Source organism: Toxorhynchites rutilus, chromosome 2 (assembly GCF_029784135.1).
Source record: "Toxorhynchites rutilus septentrionalis strain SRP chromosome 2, ASM2978413v1, whole genome shotgun sequence".
Lineage (NCBI taxonomy): Eukaryota > Metazoa > Arthropoda > Insecta > Diptera > Culicidae > Toxorhynchites > Toxorhynchites rutilus.
Window position 1 is genome coordinate 308878798 of NC_073745.1, and position 16368 is coordinate 308895165.

Consider the following 16368-nt stretch of genomic DNA (forward strand, 5'->3'; position numbering starts at 1 on the left):
AACGCAAGGGTTGCTGGGGTGTTACGGTTATTACTTCGAACGTATGGATCGTTGGACGCGAACGGGACGAAAATCTTGTATCCGAAATCCCAAAACTTGCTTTAATTGCTGCAATGGTTCTCGTTCCTGTGATACGGTTGCTGCTTCTGCTGTGTGCTGGCTTCTGTAATTGTCACCAGGTTATGTCGCCACCGTCGATTCGTCCCGTATCTCGCGTGTGTGCAAATATGAAGCGTGTGCGATGGGGCAATGAAACGGGACAGGTGTAAAATTGTCGCACCCGATTGAGCAAGGATTATTGGTGTTTCCCCAGGTGTTGTAAAGTGTAACCGAGTTTGAACGACTGCCAACTGTGGTGAGTGGAAGTGAAGTGTAGCGAGTTGGAAACCCTCAGAACGGGTTACAAGCGAATTTTCTAGCTCTGATTGTCCAAACGCAATTCTTGTTTTTCCACCATTTGATATTCAAGAGTTGTGACTGGACATCCGTGGCTCGGAATAACGGAACGACATTTAGAGGGCAAACGCTTAGTCTGTTGTGTGTGAAAAAAATACAAATGAAAGTGACCTTAAGGAGTGAAAAGTGAAAATAATTGTGGACTCAACGTTCGCCGTTTCTTTTTTTTTTGTTTTTTATTAACTTCGTTTATTTTTACAGGCTCAGTTTCATAAGTTTAAAGGAGCCGAATTCTTAATTATATTTTTATTACTATACATAAACATTTTCTAAATCTAAGGTAAGTAAGGTAGAAAACCGATTACTCGCGGTCTACTCGAGTTTAGTAGGGTGACATATTTGTTCAGGAAAAGGATGGGATATAAGGAAATTGTTACAATAATGATAATCTCACACACTCAATTCTTAAATCTATTTGTATATCTATTGTGTATTTACATTTCAACTTATTCTACTGTTTGTAGCAAGGGGACCAATTGCACGCAAAGGATATAAGGATATAAGGATATAAGGATAATCACACACGAACATCGATAGCTTTAAGGAAAATATAGATTTGGGACATGTAATCAAGGTCTAACCGAGCCAACACATCTCTCACCGGCACATTGGGCTGTCTTCCTCTAGCCCTGAGGGAGTTTTCTAAATTCGATCTGGCGACAAGATACAACTCGCACGACCAAACAACGTGCTCGATGTCGTGGTAACAGTGGCCACAAACACAAAGATTGCTGTCGGCAAGATTAATACGAAAGAGTAGCGCGTCTAACGAACAGTGGTTGGACATGAGTCGGGAGAAGGTGCGAATAAAGTCTCGACTCAAGTCCAGACTTTTGAACCCTGGTTTGAAGCTAACCTTAGGGATAATTGAGTGGAGCCACCGGCCCAATTCATCTTCATTCCATTTGCGTTGCCAATTAGCGATGGTATTTTTACGGACTAAAGAATAAAATTCATTGAAGGCGATTTGACGCTGATAAATATCGCCTTCAATCGCACCTACCTTTGCTAATGAGTCAGCCCTCTCATTACCCGGAATTGAGCAATGAGAAGGGACCCAGACAAAGGTAATGACATAACAGCGTCTGGTTAAAGCACTCAAAACTTCTCGTATTCTCTCAAGTAAATACGGCGAGTGCTTTTCCGGCCTCACTGAACGGATAGCTTCGACAGAGCTAAGACTATCCGTTACAATGTAATAGTGTTTAACAGGTCGTGAGGCGACGCTGTCCAGCGCCCTGTGTATTGCTGCCAATTCAGCAATATACACTGAGCAAGGATACTGAAGACTGTGTGAGGTGCTAAAAAATACGTTTAACACTCCAAATCCTGTGGACTCATTCATCAGTAAAGTTCATATTATCGCAATTGATACGCCCATACTTTGCATTAAAGATCGTAGGAACGATCCCTGATAGAAGATAATCTGGAATTCCATGGATTTTCTCCTTCATGAACAGATCAAAATGTACAGAGGAATTGATGTAGTCAGGAAAACAAACACGGTTGGGAATATACGAAGAAGGATTAACCTGCATGGAGACGAATTCATGATATGAGCTCATGAATCCAGAATGAAAATTTAGCTCGATCAGCTGCTCAAAATTTCCGATCACCAATGGGTTCATAACCTTACACCGGATGAGGAACCGAAGAGATAATAAATTGAAGCGATCTTTTAGTGGGAGTAGGCCTGCCAAAACCTCGAGACTCATGGTATGCGTTGAGGGCATACATCCCAACGCAATACGGAGACAAAGATACTGAATTCGCTCGAGTTTAATGAGGTGTGTTTTGGCAGCTGATTGAAAACAGAAACTACCATACTCCATCACTGAGAGAATAGTTATTCGATACAACATTATAAGATCTTCTGGGTGGGCTCCCCACCAGGTGCCGGTAATTGTACGGAGAAAGTTTATTCTTTGTTGGAATTTTTTACTCAGATACCTAATATGGGCCCCCCAAGTACATTTGGAGTCGAACCAGACCCCAAGATACTTGAATGACATAGCATGAGTGATCGGTTTACCCAAAAGTTGAAGCTTTGGTTTTGCTGGTCTATGCTTCCTAGAAAAAACCACCATCTCTGTTTTCTCCGTGGAGAATTCGATCCCTAGCCCAATGGCCCAGGTTGAAAAATTGTTCAAAGTATCTTGTAAGGGTTCTTGCAGGTCGGATTCGTTTGATCCTACGACAGACACCACTCCATCATCTGCAAGTTGTCTTAGGCTGCAATTTTGTGTAATACAATTGTCAATGTCGCTTACATAGAAGTTGTACAAAAGGGAGCTTAAACATGAGCCCTGGGGGAGTCCCATGTAGGAGACCCGGCTTACTGCCGAATCTCCATGAGAAAAGTTCAAATGTTTCTCACAAAGCAAGTTATATAACATATTATTCAATAGAGGCGGCAGACCCCGAGAGTGTAATTTGTCCGACAAAACCTCTATTGAAACAGAATCGAAGGCCCCCTTTATGTCCAAGAATACTGAAGCCATTTGTTTTTTTTCGGCGTAAGCCATTTGAATTTCTGAAGAAAGCAACGCAAGACAATCATTCGTCCCCTTGCCCCTGCGGAACCCATATTGTGTATCTGAGAGTAGGCCATTCGTTTCAACCCATCGTTCAAGACGAAACAGGATCATTTTCTCCAACAATTTCCGTATACAAGACAGCATTGCTATTGGGCGGTACGAATTGAAGTCGGACGCGGGTTTTCCGGGTTTTTGAATAGCTATAACTCGTACTTGTCTCCAATCATCTGGAACAATATTATGCTCCAGAAACCGATTGAATAAATTCAACAAGCGATGATTCGCCACATCAGGGAGGTTTTTCAACAAATTGAACTTAATTCTATCCGATCCCGGAGCATTAAAAAGCAAAATTAAAAATCCATCGATGTGAATATTCTTCGCTTTCATTCGTTGAAGAGCGATTTCTCATGTTTCGAGCCACTTTCCATAATTTTTTCATTGACGTTTCTCGTGACAAACCTCCCACGAAATTTCGCCAATAAGCACGTTTTTTCCCTTTGATCAAATTTTTGAACTGATTCTCAAGGGCTAAATACGTTTGAAAATTTTTAGGAGTTCCGCGTTTCCGAAAAGCTTTAAATGCATTCGATTTTTCTATATAAAGCTTGGAACATTGGCTATCCCACCATAGATTGGGAGGCCTTCGGCAAATGGTGGAACCTGGGATGGGTTTAGTTTGAGCGCGAACTGCGCTGTCATAGATCAAACGAGAAAGGAAGTTATACTCCTCCAATGGAGGTAAACCATCTCTGGAATTGATGGCTAGAGCAATCGCGTCCGCATATTTTTTCCAGTCAATGTGTCTTGTGAGGTCATATGCCATATTTATAGATTCAGAAGAATTCGACCCAGTGGTGATGGAAATTTTGATTGGCAAGTGATCACTACCGTTGGGATCCTGTATTACATTCCACTTGCAATCTAACGATAGTGAGTTCGAGCAAAGCGAGAGGTCAAGAGCACTTGGCTTAGCAGTTGGTTTAGGTACACGTGTTGTTTCCCCAGTATTCAAAATGGTCATATTGAAGCTGTTACAAAGGTCATATATCAACGATGAACGGTTGTCATCGTACTGTTCCCCCCAGGCGGTTCCGTGAGAATTGAAGTCTCCCAAGATCAACCGTGGCTCAGGAAGGAGTGAGCACGTGTCAGCAAGTTGCTTGCGGCTAACCGCAGCTCTCGGAGGCCAATACAAGCTGACAATACAGAGGTCTTTGCCTCTGATGTTTGCATGACAAGCAACAGCTTCGATCGCACCAATAGGTGGAAGATCAATTCGGAAAAATAAGTGGCACTTATTGATCCCCAATAGCACCCCTCCGTATCTGTCATATCGGTCCAAGCGTATAATATTAAAATCGTGGAAAGAGAGATCATCTTGCGAAGAAAGCCAAGTTTCGGACAGAGCAAAAACATCACAATTGAACATATGAATTAAAAATTTTAATGTATCCAATTTAGGGATAAGACTACGACAATTCCACTGTAAAACAGTGATATCTCCGACCTCTCTATTTAAATTAGACATCAAGAGAGATAATCATTGCAAGGAGGGGCCATGTTTGCATCAATTGCTGCAAAATTGTCTTTAATACTGGAAGCATTGCGGTGACAACGGTTCTGATGGAGTCGGAAACATTAAAACACGTGAAAATTTGATCCACAAGGTCGGACAACTTTATGAATCCCGATTGGGAAGTTGAACTTGACGGAAAAACAGGGACATTTGGGGTTTTTGATGTTCCCTCGAATGCTGGGTCGTTCGAAGGTGAACCATTCCCACGGAAGCCAGGAGGAACCTGATTTTGCTTGTCCACTGCACTCGTTTTTTTAGGCAAACTAACTGGGGGTATCACCGGAGGGACTTGTCCTTGAACGTTGGGAGTGGTCACATTTTTGCGCCGGGTATTCCCTTGAGAAATAGGCGGCGTGCCCCCGTTAGCTGTATCCGCTTCCATTTCGTCAACTGGCAACGTGGCGTAAATATTATGTGTATTGATGGTTGTTGTTGTTGAGCCAGTGGAGAAGCGCCCTTCAAAATTTCCGCGAAAGTGCGTTTAGAGCGTTCCCTCAAAGAGCGCTTCTATTTCTCCCAGCGACTCTTGTATGCTTCACAAGCTGAGAGCACGTGTGGGGTTCCCCCGCAATATGGACACTTTTTTATCGTCGCACTGCAGGCTTCGCCCACATGTTGTTCTCCCCAAGTGGCACAGCGTTCTTTATTGGCACAATAAGCAGCCGTATGACCAACTGACTTGCACTTTTGACAAATCATTGGCTTTGGAATAAAAAGCCTCAATTTCTCTACCATCACGTAGTCCGGGAGAGCTGAACCAGCGAAGGTGACTCGAAACGATTCGGACGGCGTAAATTTGGTTTCACCCCCTTCATGGGAGACTGTTCCGAGCTGGCGGCAACCCAAGATCTTAACAGTCATCGAGGGCAATTTCTTAAAACGGCCAGTACCTTCACTCGTAATGTATTCGCACGTCAGACCCGTTTCGGTTATCACACCCTCAATTTCAACTACGTGAGAGGGAATGTAAACCCGATACTCAATTGTAAAATGCTGGTCGACAACAATCTTGTTTGCGTCCTTTCGATCAGTCACGACAACTCGCAATTTGTTTGGTCTAACCTTCGAAATTTCCGACACGGAGGTATACCTTGCCAGATCTTTCGCGATCTGCATGACTTTCAAAGCTTTTCCATTTGGTTTGGGCCGAAAGAAAACAACCCATGGGCCAGTTCCAGATGCATCTTCTGGATAGACCTTGACACGGGGAGAGGAGGTAACAGAGGGGGAAGACGAGGTAACAGAGGTGGAAGACAAGGACAAAGATTGAGTGGGAAGGGAGACAACATGGGGAGTAGGCGAAGGTAAGGATTGAGTGGTAGCGAGAATAACAGAAAGGGAACCCGAAGTCGAAGGTAGGGTGGGAGCGTCAAGAGGTGGAGAGGAGAGATTTACGATTTTTTATGAGGGGGCTTACTAGCATGAGCTGATTCGTCCCCAGAAGAAACATCTTGCGATTTAGGAACACGTTTAAGTGTTCCCTTTTTTACCTGATGGGGGGGATTCATTGGTTTCATTGTCTGAGATCTCCATATTCGGAGACCCCCCCCACCTTCTGCCATTATAAATGGCACTTAAATTCTATTTTTTTTAAATATTTCACAATAATAAAATAAAAAATTATACTATTTCAAGAAAAAAATAAAATATAATATAATATTTATATATATTTTCTCTAAATGTATTTTTATGCGTATTCACCTAAATGCGCACCCCGCGCAGATAATATTCGACTCGTTCTGCACCGTCCAGTTGATCACGTGTTGGCGTCTATTGTTACACTGCTGTAGGTGTATTGGTGAGCGAGCGCACCTACGTCGGCGGTGGAAATGGCGATGATTCGGCGATCGCAAATGTCTCTCTATAGACCTTCACCAGTATCTGCTGTGAGAGGCTATTCACTCCAGCTGGTGGGAATTGTTGAGCGCAGTTCACTATTCCCACAATTAACACGCGATGGAAGAAGCACATTTGGTTGAGGAAAAAACAGCAGCCAATAACAATAGCGGTTACCGAAACGCGAGCACAATAGCACAAAGCGTCCGATCGCTTCAAGCTGAACTGTGTGAATGTGTTCGTACTGATGATGATGTTCGCCGTTTCATCGGAGTTTAAAAAAATTCAAGTTTCATAGCATTGAATATTTTTCTCTGATTGTTTACATTTTTTAGAATATGTTCCGGGAATAGGTCAAAGACGAATGGTGTTATTTGTTATGGATAGGGCTTCATTCGAAAGATAATTCTTTGTAAATATTATTACAATATGATTTAGAGTATATGACTACCTAATTGTAATGATTTGAATACTAATAGGATTGTAAATTCTCTGTTGAAACATATCTATCCCATACTGCACTCAAACTAGCCTTGGCTGAAAACATTTCATCTTTGGCAGAAATAATGCCATTTCGTGAGCTGGAGGGTCAAATGCGCAAATAATGAGCTGCTTTAACCCTTTGCGGTCGTATTTAATTTGGACATGAAGGTCATACTGGTCGGAATTATTTTTCCTTGAAAAAGCACTGATACATGCAAACTTATGGAAAATAAACATTTTATCATTCAACGTTGTTCTGCCATATATTGTATTTCTAGATAATATTTTGGTTGGTGAAAATAACGAATATATTTCAAGAGAGTTTCTATGTTATCGTTCAGATCTGTAAAATTGATCTAAATAACGATTTTTACAGCGAAACATATATATGCGTACCTCTTATTTTTGAATTTTCCAATTTTTTCGAATTTTTCCAATCAACTCAAATATTTTCCAAAGGGACTGTCCACATACCACGTGGACAACTTCAGGGGGAGTAGGGGGTTCGAAAATGTCCACGCTTGTCCACGGTGAGGAGGTTGGGGGTACAGATAATGTCCACGTGGACACGTTAAACAGATGTTTTTTTTTAAATACATTCAGATCTGTTCAAATAAATGAAATCTTTTCTGCATTTTCCTCCCATTTTGGGTACTCTATATTTATCCAAAAAATGGTTATGATGAATATTTTTCCATATCATCGAACTTCTTCACTGAAATATGTATTCTGCATGAGAATCACATAAACATTGAGCGATCAAGCTTCCATTGGTGGAGGATCTTTGTTAAGCTACGTCATATTTGAGCATACACTGAACTCTGTGTTCTAAATCCAGGTCTACGTGAGAGTAAATTTGCAATAGCGAACTGCTGATACTTTTGTATCTGCAGAGTATATGTGGGATGTTGATGATACGATGAAATGACCGGAATATTATTAGGATTTTCCAAATACTTTGAGAAGGACTTAGCGAAACGAGTGCGATCCAAATTTTGTAATATCAGTTCAAAAACAGAGTTCACGTGCAGAACTCTGTTCTTAAAGAAGCAGATTCAGTCCAGCTTTTCTGATGGCAGTACCCAAATATTTCTCAAATTTTTAGCATCAATTTTGCGACGATATCTGACGTTAATGACACATTGATACAGCTGCGTTAGGTATGCTCAGCACCGGAGATCAGTTTTTTAACTTTGTCCTACCGGTCGAAAGATTGTGATGTTACAAATGAAATTCCCGTAATAAACACATGTTATTACGACATTCGTGTTTTTTTCAGAGGGGCTTTAAATCCGGGATTAGATTACATATTCTGCACCGCAGCCAAAAGGAAAACCCTATCAATACGCTTTATGGAATAAAACATTCAAAATATTGTTTTCTTTGTTCTAATTTTCGCTTCAATATATGAACTAGTATCTTGCAGTCAAAGTTAGTAGAGAAGTATGCCTAAATCCATTGGTTGTTTCTTCATTTGAATGCTTTCGACACATTTTCTTGAATAGTACCTCGATTAGCTTCAAATAAAACAACATTCAATTGCTAATTGCTAAACAATTGCAGAAGTCTTCAGTCTTCAAGTCTTTCTCTTTTCGATAGACACTCGTTTCTCGGAGATTATCTGCAGGCGAATGATTTTATTGTTAAATAAGTTTCTTCAGATGTTATTTCATGCTTAATTGTAAAAATATTCGCTTGATTGTGCAGTTTTACTGTTGTACTGTCCTTTGAAGTCACCGAAGAAATGTTTATAATTTCAGATCATATTTTTGCTTTGGAAACAATCTCTCGAATGTTCTCGAAAAGAACTTTGAAGAAGTAGTAGTTTGGGCAATTATCATAGTGGGATTTTTACACAAATCATTAAAAAGATTTCCATACGCATTCGAACAAATGGGATGAAAAAGAACGAACTTTAGGTTTTTGTGATTTTAACCCACCATTTCATACAATTAACAGAGCGTTGCCTGAAGCTAACGATTTCGCATATTTGCAAACTCTCAGATATATTGGTAGGAAGTGGTATAAGAAGTACTACATAAATAGAATTTGGAACAAACTGAAGCGCGTTACAAATAACTTTTCGGGCAATGTTAATGAAAGAATCAAAGAATAAAAAACAACCGTCACTACTAATAAAGCCCATTTGCATTATTATTTTTTTCAAAAAAGGTTATTTGATTTAAGATTATAATCAGAATAACACGATTCCAGTGTAGCAGGTCCCGAAAGTAAAGCAGTTTGCGTTGTATCGAAAGAAAGATGCACTGCCTGAGACGAGAATTGTCTAGTGTAATTTTGCCTCAGGATGGTCGCTGGGAATTTGTTAATAACACATATTTTCAAAGCGCTGGTGTTGTCTTAGTCGATCTACGGAATGGAACGCGTCCCCTGAAAATTCTCCAAACGATGACAAGAAAGGTTTTGCATTGTGCTGACAACAACAGTTAAGTTGAGATACTGTAGCTGGATAATGTACAGTTAAGAGGCTTTCGAACTTTTGCCTACTTCATTTTTCGAATATGTGATTTGCGGAGACGAAAAAAAATCATTTTTTTTATATTTCTGTTCATTTGTTCACAAAAAAGAACATGTTTATTTCTTGAATTGTTTTTTATCATTAAAAAAACACCAAATATAAAATAAGACTAATTTAAAATTGAATATAGGAACAATCCAGTTATTTCCTTTTTTTTTTTGCAATTACAATATATGGGAGAATGTCCACGTGGACAACAGGGGAGGGGTATAGTCAATATCCACGCTTGTCCACGGAGGGGGAGGGGGAGTCTAAAAGCGTACTTTTTCTGTCCACGTGGTATGTGGACAGCCCCAAAGTACTCTATCATTCTGATTTGGATGAAGACAAACTCACAAATATATGGACGACGTGGATCTGATCAGCCGTTCTCCCGTGATGACGAGTTATACGTACGTGGGAAAAATTCTCTTTTATATAGGGTAATTGATCTTGGTTTGTCCAATTTGGGGTGTTTTTACGCAACTAGTAAATGTAAATCGATTTTTCTTCATGAAAATCACACATAATCGATACGAGTTTGGGTTTGTTGAAAAGCCCCAAGTCTCTAGTTGCTAATAATACCATAAGGTGTTGAAATTATTCAAATTTTTATGTTTTTTAACGATTTTCCTTAAAGAAGAATTATGATCATGGTTTGACCACCTCTGATTATGGTTTGCCCAAAAAAATTATCATGGTTTGTCCGGTTTTAGAAATCTCCATTTTTGAATGAAAACATTCGAATTCACAATTAAATGTTGCATTTATCATTGCTTGAGTTTACTGTCATCATATTGATTCATTCATAATTTAGGCTTTCTTTAGAATATTGCCTTTTCTTAGGCATTTTAGAAGTGTTCACCTCAACACAATCAACACAGAAAAACCATACTTCTGCTATGCGCGAAGCACACCATAAACAAACATAAACAAACTGCAGCGCGCCAAGCGGTTGCCATAGAAATCATGTGGACAAAACAACATTATTGAATTGGACAACTCATGATCAGAATTGAGTTCATCAAAATGCGTTAATTTAATGGTTTAGCTATGTAAATCCGATACAAATGGTGAGCAAGCATGATGTTTACAATATTTATAAGTGTTGTAATCCAGAAAAGGTCTGAATACGTGCCAAATAATCATCTGGTGATCGATTAAAAGTTAGCTCGAATGAGGGGCGCATTGACACAAATAGAAGGTGTATTTTATAATCCTTTAAAACATGTGATTTCGTAAAAATATACTATCAAACTACTATAAATCATGTAAAAGGCAATTTCATTTATATGTTTCGAAACATTCGAAGGCCTTATTTGACACAGGAGCGCTGAATTAGAGCATTCAAAAAAGTGGGCAAACCATGATCATATTTTCGACTGGACAAACCAAGATCATTTACCCTATAACGATAATTCGTTTTCGTGTGAAATTTTTCGAAACAGTCTCCAAGAGTAAATCATATGAAGTATAATCAATATATAATTTTATTTTTATTATCCGTTGAATATGAGACACTTTTGCATTTGATGTAATAAATGTGTAATTAAAGCCAGCAATGTGTATCCGAAAAGATCAGCACTTTTCACTTTTTACATGAGATTATTCAGACATAAGACATAAGAGATTAGAATACAGAAGATACTTGTGCAAACAATTATTCTGCTCTTTAAAAATAACTACTTCAACATGGTTTAAACAAGTAGTAACTAAAATAATGATTTCTGCGCATCCGAAATTATCAGCAAAACTTTTCACTTTAGATATACTGCTATAGATTTTATCGCTTGAGACACTTATGCGATTATTCAAATAATATGAGACATTTATGCAAACAGTAGTTCTGATACTTATGAACAATCTTTTCCATCACACCAAAGGCTACAATGGCTAAATTCTGCTGTAATGATTTTTGTCATACAATCCTATGTATTCAACGCACTGTGCGTTGTCTTGTGTGGGTGACTACTTTGTTTGATACTGAGTACCGTACCGTACTATTACTCATAGGAGCACCGTATTGATTGGTGAACAGGTTCACTAGACATCAAGCTTCATTTAGGAAAAGTATAAACTGATACTTGGTTGAGCAAAATATAAGATTCGCATGGTTTCTTGCTGTGGTGGCTGAGAGCAGACAAACGACCACAAAAAGTTAATAGTTTAGAAACAGGAAGTGTGTTATATCTGTGGTATAACCGCAAGGTTGACATAGGACTATCGTTGTTTTAGTGATCATTTGTTTGAAGTAGAATCTGAATCCATTCTGTATGAATGAATACATGAATATTTGGGGGACTTCGAAAACGAGATCGTTACGTTGGAGATACAAGGTTTTATGCATCCAATATTGGATACGAAAATATTCTACTGATGGGGAGGGATAATCTTCAGAAACTTTCCTGCTAATTGCACTTGATTGAAAAATCATGAAACAAAATATATTAGGTTGCATTATAATATGAATAGAAAACATTAAAATAAACTCTTTCGCTCGAATGTAATTTTCAATTCCAAGGGGAACTGGCCTTATTGGCATTATTTTTCAGCAACAATGACATCTTCCCGGATTCTTCTAGAAGCTCGATAGCGGAACCGCGAAACCAATGTTTGATGCTGGTACTCTCTTGGTCGCTTTCTCTACTGCTCCTGATGGATCGGCTCTTATGCACTCTCTCACAGTTCGAAACATACTGAATGCGCTTCACCACCAGAATATCGCTTCAGTATGCTTTTTGTCCGTGATTGAATCGAGAGAAGGTGTGGTTTACTATGGCAATTTGGAAGGCAAACTAGAGGCGAATGAACTCTCTGAGTTTGAAACTTTCTGCGACTGAGCAATAATCGATAGAAAATTATATGATTTTAAAGAATTTATTTTTGGCGTCTTTCAGGAATGGTGCCAAATCAGAGAACAGGTCACGTTTTTATGCAATAAAGTTAACGTTAATAATTATTTTCACTGTGAACGAATTCTCATGATTTGCATACCAAACGAATCGGAAATTTTCTAAGATTTGTTTGATGTGCTATACATTACAATTCGCCAATCTTCCTTCCCTCCCATACATTTGTTCTGCCGATTTGTGTGCTAACCCTACCCGTATTTCGAATGCCTATAACATTTCTTAACAGATCGGAAAGATGTTTGCATCAATTGATAGGAAATATTTCTACGCGTCTATCACAATTAATAAAATGTTGTTTTTCATGAGACGAACAACTGAATATCTGTAAAATGTCAAGCGTTATCTAAACGCCCTAACTGCCAAGTTTTGATTGGCCCGATTTACAGTTTCCTCAACACAGACTTCAAAATCGATGTACCTGTGAAAATCCTCTTTGCGAATATACATGCAAGTCGGGGGTATTTTTGTTCCCACCGAGCTGTGTGTCCCTGACACGGACTTCAAAATTAATGTGCCTGGGGGAATCCGCTTTGCAAGTACATGCAAGTCGGGGGTATTTTTTTTTATCCCATTTATTTATTTAAGGCTCATTAACAATCTATCTGTAACAGAGCCGATTTTTAATCGTGTACATGTCACATGGTTATCATATCTATAATTAGCACATTACACAGTTGCCATTCGCCAGTATTCCTTCTATACCATTACATATGGTACATTCACACAGTAGCCATTTAGGCGTAAGAGTATTCTTTCTGTTCTTCCATTATCCAGTTGGACCACCGGACAGCGGAGACAGTTGATTGATCATTGTTGAGTTATTTATAGAACAGCAGCCCGATGTGTCTTGCAGAGCAGAGCAGTTTTGAACTCACGATCGGTCGCTTACTAAGCGAACGCGCAACCAATGTGGCTACGAAGACCCCCAAGGGGGGGGGGGGTATTTTTTGGTGTTGAGTACTTTTGTACTCGCTTGTCGTTGTGCAGACCGGAATATGTTTTCGTAAAACGTACTTTTAAACTGAGAAGCCTGGGAAAATCGTCATTTCAGATACTAGAGGTGAATGAACTTTCGCTGTTCGAGAACTACGTAAACATGAGATGTGCAACAATTTCAGAGGGAAATGTAAAATACAATGATCGTTTGACAATTTCCGTTCACATATTTTGGTAGTCCAAACGTCAAACGTAAAAGGACGTTCATCAAATTTATTTGTAACGAGGAACATAATCTATTACAAAAATTTCGATGCGTTCTAAAATAATATTCGAAGTGGTAAACAAGTGGATTGCATAAAGTGCGCTACACATACAACGTCCCGTCACCGTGAGGTCAACGTAAAGGAATCAAATGTCAAATATTCTCCCATGGAAATCGTATGGTAGCATTCACATTCATCATCCCCGGCCACTTTGACGTCGGCTAAATTAGTCCAAGAGAATAGTTGACGGGACGGATACGGTGACGCTGTATTTGTAGCGCACTTAATATAATTGCGTAGTTCGTCGTCGAAAATCCTAGATACAACCCCTTACAATTTTTAAAATAATTTTTTTCAGCGCAATTTAAATTTTTTTTCCTGTATTTTTTCATAAAAGATTATATTATTTTAAGTTAATTTTTTAAAGCGAGAGCGAGAAAAGCTAAACATAACTACGAGAACTACATAATTTTGGTCAGACATTGAAATATTTTTTTTCAATGTAATTTTTGTATGTATTTTCTACATGAAATTTAAACAATTTCCTACATTCATTCTATGACTGAAATTTTGTAGGTCAAGTTTTTTTCAAGTTTTTGAGTTATTTTTTTTTTTTTAAAAGCTAAAAATTACATAACTACATAATTTTGGAAAGACAATGAAATGTGGGAAATTGTTCAAACTTTCATTAAAAAAATGCAAACTCATTAAAAAAAAATAAAAAATATTTTGAAAATTAAAATTTGTTTTTAAAAAAGAACATTGATATATGAATATTCCATACAACTACCAACAAGTCTCCCATACATTGGAAGAAGGTTACTGTTATTGTTGGTAATTTTTATAAGAATTTAAAGAAAATACGTTTTAGTGAAAAAAAAGTTTCAATCTTAAAAAAATTTTTTTTCAGTGTAATTAAACTTATGTATTTTTCACATGAATAAAGGGTGTGTCACATCAAATTGCATCACGGAAAAAACGCTGTAGAAATTCGCCCAGTAGACCGATCCTTTTGAAAATTTTAGACAGTAAAATAAAAACTATTAAACAACTTTTGGCATTTTCTTTTTATTCATACTTCGAGCCCAAGCCCGTATGCTCGCACCTTCCTCTTTACCCCGTCCATAAGGTTCTGTACAACGTCAGGTTGTAGTTTTTTTTGAACAGAAATCCATTTTCTCTTGAAGTCCGCCTCCGATTTGACAACTTTTGGGTTCTTCCGGAGGACCTGCTTCATAATCGCCCAATATTTCTCTATTGGGCGAAGCTCCGGCGCGTTGGGCGGGTTCATTTCCTTTGGCACGAAGGTGACCCCGTTGGCTTCGTACCACTCCAACACGTCCTTTGAATAGTAGCACGAAGCGAGATCCGGCCAGAAGATGGTCGGGCCCTCGTGCTGCTTTAATAGTGGTAGTAAGCGCTTCTGTAGGCACTCCTTAAGGTAAACCTGCCCGTTTACCGTGCCGGTCATCACGAAGGGGGCGCTCCGCTTTCCGCAAGAGCAGATCGCTTGCCACACCATGTACTTTTTGGCAAACTTGTATAGTTTCTGCTTGCGAATCTCCTCCGGAACGCTGAATTTGTCCTCTGCGGAGAAGAACAACAGGCCCGGCAGCTGACGAAAGTCCGCTTTGACGTAGGTTTCGTCGTCCATTACCAGGCAATGCGGCTTCGTCAGCATTTCGGTGTACATCTTCCGGGCTCGCGTCTTCCCCACCATGTTTTGCCTTTCGTCGTGGTTAGGAGCCTTCTGAACCTTTTATGTACGCAGGCCCTCCCGCTGCTTGGTCCGCTGGACGAATGAACTTGACAAATTCAGCTTATTGGCGACATCCCGGACCGAACTTCTCGGATCAAGTCTAAACTGCTTAACTACGCGCTTGTGATCTTTTTCACTAACGGAGCATCCATTTTTGCCGTTCTTCGCCTTCCGGTCGATGGTTAGGTTCTCGAAGTATCGTTTTAGTACTCTGCTGACCGTGGATTGGACGATTCCCAGCATCTTATCGATGTCCCGATGTGACAACTCCGGATTCTCGAAATGAGTGCACAGGATTAATTCACGACGCTCTTTTTCGTTCGACGACATTTTTCCAAATTTACGAAAAAATGACAGTGAAGCATGGCCAACGTGATCTATACACTCTTATCTGATTATAAGCGAAAGCTGAAGATATAATTCCTAAAAATTAAATTTCTACAGCGTTTTTTCCGTGATGCAATTTGATGTGACACACCCTGTATTTCAACGGTTTCCTACATTTGATTCTTCGACCAAAATTTGGTTGGCATTATAATTTTGGAGCCAGAAATTTTTGTAAAAAATTAGGAAAATTGAAAATTAGAAGTTTCTCTGTAGTAATAGTAATAGTAATAGTAATAGTAATAGTAATAGTAATAGTAATAGTAATAGTAATAGTAATAGTAATAGTAATAGTAATAGTAATAGTAATAGTAATAGTAATAGTAATAGTAATAGTAATAGTAATAGTAATAGTAATAGTAATAGTAATAGTAATAGTAATAGTAATAGTAATAGTAATAGTAATAGTAATAGTAATAGTAATAGTAATAGTAATAGTAATAGTAATAGTAATAGTAATAGTAATAGTAATAGTAATAGTAATAGTAATAGTAATAGTAATAGTAATAGTAATAGTAATAGTAATAGTAATAGTAATAGTAATAGTAATAGTAATAGTAATAGTAATAGTAATAGTAATAGTAATAGTAATAGTAATAGTAATAGTAATAGTAATAGTAATAGTAATAGTAATAGTAATAGTAATAGTAATAGTAATAGTAATAATAATAGTAATAGTTAAAGTTATAGTTATAGTTATAG